Consider the following 4725-nt stretch of genomic DNA (forward strand, 5'->3'; position numbering starts at 1 on the left):
GGGTAGAGGTTGTTGGGCACATCCTCTTGGAGAAGGGTGGTAGGAATGGGATGAGGAACGGTAACAGGGTGGACTGGGAAGTGAATGATGATTTAAGTGTGCAAAAGATTACAGACTAATTAAAAAAAAGCCATTAGCAGGCAACACCTCAAACTTTCTTTTTTACGCACAGTAACTTGGTAGGGTCTTTCCCTGAGACTACTACCCCAAATTCAACTAAGCATCAGGATATTTCCTTTCAAGGTCATTAATCTTTTTAGTAAATATTGCATCTCTTTTGTCCTATGCCTTGGTTTTCATGTATCTCTCATACATCTTTTCTTTCCAAACAATACATTTTACAGCACTTCCTGCCTCAACTGCCATTTTCACTCTCAATCAGAATAAAAATTAGCAGTAGTTAAGTTTCCATGGTGACAATGATATGCCAACTTTAAATTTACTGGGCCAAATATTTTAAACCTTTACTCCTAAAGGCCATCTCATAAAAAATTCAGGATTTGGCAGAAAATTTCCATAAACATTGTGCCTATCAAAAAGTGATGTTTTTTTCCTAATTCATTTATTGAGATATATATTCTATACTCAATAACCTGACCATACTATGGCTCCTAACAATTTCTTTCCTTCTTTCTTCCTGCCTTTCTTTCTTTCTTTCTTTCTTTCTCTTTCTTTCTTTCTTTTTCTTTTTTCTTCCTTCCTTCCTTCCTTTTTCTTTGTACCACCATCTCTCTAATTTTGTATCTTAGTTTCTTTCATTTTTTTCTTTTTTCAATTTTTTGGTATGCCAATTAATGCCTCATTATGGTGCCCCATCACAGTCTCCCTCTCCTCATACCACATTCTGCTCTCCTCTGGGAGTATACACATGCACCTAGGCTTCTACATTCCCTGCCATATCGATTTTCTATAGGATTATGGCAAAACTCTTCCACTGAAGCCAGAAAAGACAGCCCTATATGAAATTTAATCACACGATCTCCTACAGCTTTAGTAGGGATAGCCACTTCTCCAGTAGTTGTGGTTTACACCCACATGGAAACTGAGCTGTTTGTCTGCTACAAATGTATAGGGGTCCACAGTGAAGCATGTTTATGGTCTTTGATTGGTGGCCTAGATTCTGAGAGCTCCCAGGTGTCCAGGTTATTTAACTCTATTGATCTTCTTGTGGAGTTCCTATCCTCTTCAGGGCCTTCAATCTTTCTACCAACTATTCCATAAGGATCCCAATGCTTTGTCTAATGTTTGGCTATTATTATCTGAGTCTGTTTCTTTTAGCTTCTGGGGAGAGCTGGTCACAGAAGAGTTAAGCTAGGCCCCTCTCCCACTCAGGATGATAAAAGTGAATTTTATAACAGTTACTGCTATATTCCCTAAGTACTTCTGAAACACAAGCTTTAATAATGGACATCTACTTTTCTCTCAGCTTAACAGTCTTCCAGATTACAAGCACATTAGCTTATTAAGATCTGCTCCCTGAAGAAAAGTTTAGAACAGAGGCTGAAGGAAAGCACATTCAGAGCCTGCCCCACGTGTGACCCCTACATATACAGCCACCAAACTAGATAAGATCGATGAAGCAAAGAAGTGTAGGCTGACAGGAACCAGATGTAGATCTCTCCTGTGAGACACAGCCAGAATATGGCAAATACATAGGTGAATTCCAGCAGCAAACCACTGAACTGAGAACGGGAACCCCGTTGAAGGAATCAGAGAAAGGACTGAAAGAGCTTGAAGGGGCTTGAGGCACCATATGAACAACAATTCCAGCCAACCAGAGCCTCCAGGGACTAAGCCACTACCCAAAGACTATACATGGACTGATCCTGGGCTCCAACTGCATAGATAGGAATGAATAGCCTAGTAAGAGCACTAGTGTGCCCCTGCCTGCAGGGGCTTCGTAATTTACAGGAACCGAGGGGGATCCAAACCTGAGGAGGAATGGGCAAGAAAGAGGAGCAAGACCAAGCAGTGTCCTTGTCAAGATCTGTTTATTGAGAAAAATGTACAGCATTTAAAGCTCTGAAGCAGGAACTGAAGCAGGAACTGAAGCTTAGGCCTGGGAGGAGTACTGGGAAGTGCCCAAGGACATAAGGTGAATCATTAAACAGCAAGTTATTCTCCTTAGACAATGAGGCAACAGTCTTCGGGGGACTTGTTCTTTGAAAAGGTCCAGCCCTTCTCAGGAATCTGCTCAGGGCAGGGGTCTAGCTTTGCCTAGTCTGGCAGTCCAGTCCCCGACACTAATGGAAGGGGAAGTCCTCGGTCCTGCCAAGACTGAAACACTAGTGAACAATGGAAGGGGAAGTCCTTGGTCCTGCCAAGACTGAACCTCCAGTGAACGGGATTGTTGTGAGGAGGGCAGTAATGGGAGGAGGATGGGGAGTGGAACATCCATATAGAAGGGGACGGGGAGGGTTAGGGGGATGTTTGCCTGGAAACCAGGAAAGGTACCCAATTTAATAATGATGGAGAAAAAAAAAAAGATCTGCTCCCTGCACCCAAATCCAATGAGTAGAGAGCTGAACTCCCAGAAGGGCAGACAATCCAGAGATCTCAGGGGAGACCACTACTTCTACTCACATTCTGGCCCAAGAATAATCTGCATAGTGGCCTCCGGATACTAGAATATAGGATCAGTCAGTGGCAGGAACCTTCTGGTTTCTGCCTGCTTCCTGAACTTAACTGAATAAGGCCCATAGCTCTCCACACCCAAATCCAGGACAGTCACAAGTGCAGACAATCCTGAGAACTCAGAGGACACAACTACTTTCTGCCCACATTTCTGAACCAAGAGAAAACTCTCTAGTGCCATTTGTGCCATCTGAGGCAGGACCCTTCAGGTTTTTGCCTGTGCTGAGAGCTGAAAGGCAGTTGCCAGGAGGACCTATACACATGTAATCAGAGATAAGACCAATTGTTTTGTGCCAAGCAAACCACCTGGAGGTTTCAGGTCACACAGACCCAGGAGCAGCTCTCTGTTCCCAGATCCAGCTGAAAGAAAACAGGAGTGCTGACACACAGCCCTACAGGAGGATATAGCCACTGTCAGAGAGAGCAAGACAGGCTAACACCAGAGACATCCTGATGGCAAGAGGCAAGCACAGGAACCTAAGCAACAGATACCAAGTTTACTTCGCAACATTAGAACCCAGTTCTCCCACCAATGCAAATACTGGATATACAAACACAACAGAAATGCAAGATTGGAATTAAAAATCACATCTTAACAGGATCAGTAAAACCATTTAAACAATCCGATAACTCATAAACAAATAGAAGTAGGAAATAAAAGTCTCTCAACTGTAAAGATCCTGGGACCAGAAGATTTTAGTGCAGAAATCTCTCAGACCTTCATAGAAGACCTCATACCAATACTGTCCAAACTATTTCACAAAAACAAACAAACAAAGAAACAAACAAAAACCAGACATAGCATTACACAATTCTTTCTATGAAGCCAGAATTACACTAATACCTAAACCACACAAAGACCCAACAAAGAAAGAGTACATAAGAACAATTTCCGTTATGAATATTGAATCAAAAATCCTCAATAAAATTCTCCAAAAAAATCCAAAAATACATCAGAACAGTCATCCATCATGATCTAGTAGGCATCATCAGAGGGATGAAGGGATAGTTTAATGCATCAATGTAATCCATGATAAAAAGTAACTCAAAGGGAAAAAAGAACCACGTTTCATTAGATGCTAGAAAGCATTTAACAAAGTTCAACACACCTTCATGATAAAAGTCCTGGAAAAATAAGGAGTTCAAGGTCCATATGAAAACACTGTAAAAGCAATATACAGCAAACCAGTAGCCAACATTAAACTAAATGAATAGAAACTTGAAGCAATCCCAGTAAAATCAGGGACCAGGCAAGACTGCCCACTATCTCCCTACTTATTCAATATAGTACTCAAAGTCCTAGCCAGAGCACTCAGACAAGAAAAGGAGGTCAAATGGATATGAATTGGAAAGGAAGAAGTCAAAATACTACTATTTAAAGGTGATATGATAGTATACTTAAGTGAACCCAAAAATTCTACCAGAGAACTCTGAAGACTGATAAACAACTTCATCAAAGTGACGGGGTGTAAAATTAACTCAAACGAATCTGTAGCCTTCCTCCCCTCAAATGATAAACAGGCTGAGAAAGAAATTAGGGAAATGACAGCCTTCAAAATAGTCATAAATAACATAAAATACCTTGGTGTGACTCTAACCAAGCAAATGAATCATCTGTATGACAAGAACTTCAAGTCTCTGAAAAAAGAAATAGGAGAAAATCTCAAATAATGGGAAGTTCTCCCATTCTCATGGATTACCAGGATTAACATAGTAAAAATGGCCACTTTGCCAAAAATAATCTACAGATTCAATGCAATCCCTGTCAAATTCCAACTCAATTTTTTATAGAGTTAGCAAGAGCAATTTGCAAATTCATTTGGGATAACAAAAAACCCAGGATAGCAAAATAACTCAACAATAAAAGAACTTCTGGGGGAATCGCCATCCCCGACTTCAAGCAGTATTACAGAGCAATAGTGATAAATGTTGTATGGTATTGGTACAGAGACAGGCAGGAAGATCTTTGGAATAGAATTGAAGACCCAGAAATGAACCACACTCCTATGGTCACTTGAACTTTGACAGAGGAAAGAAAAGTATCCCATGCAAAAAAGATAGCCTTTTCAACAAATGCTGGTTCATCTTGTA

This window comes from Rattus norvegicus, chromosome 1, assembly GCF_036323735.1.
Source record: "Rattus norvegicus strain BN/NHsdMcwi chromosome 1, GRCr8, whole genome shotgun sequence".
Lineage (NCBI taxonomy): Eukaryota > Metazoa > Chordata > Mammalia > Rodentia > Muridae > Rattus > Rattus norvegicus.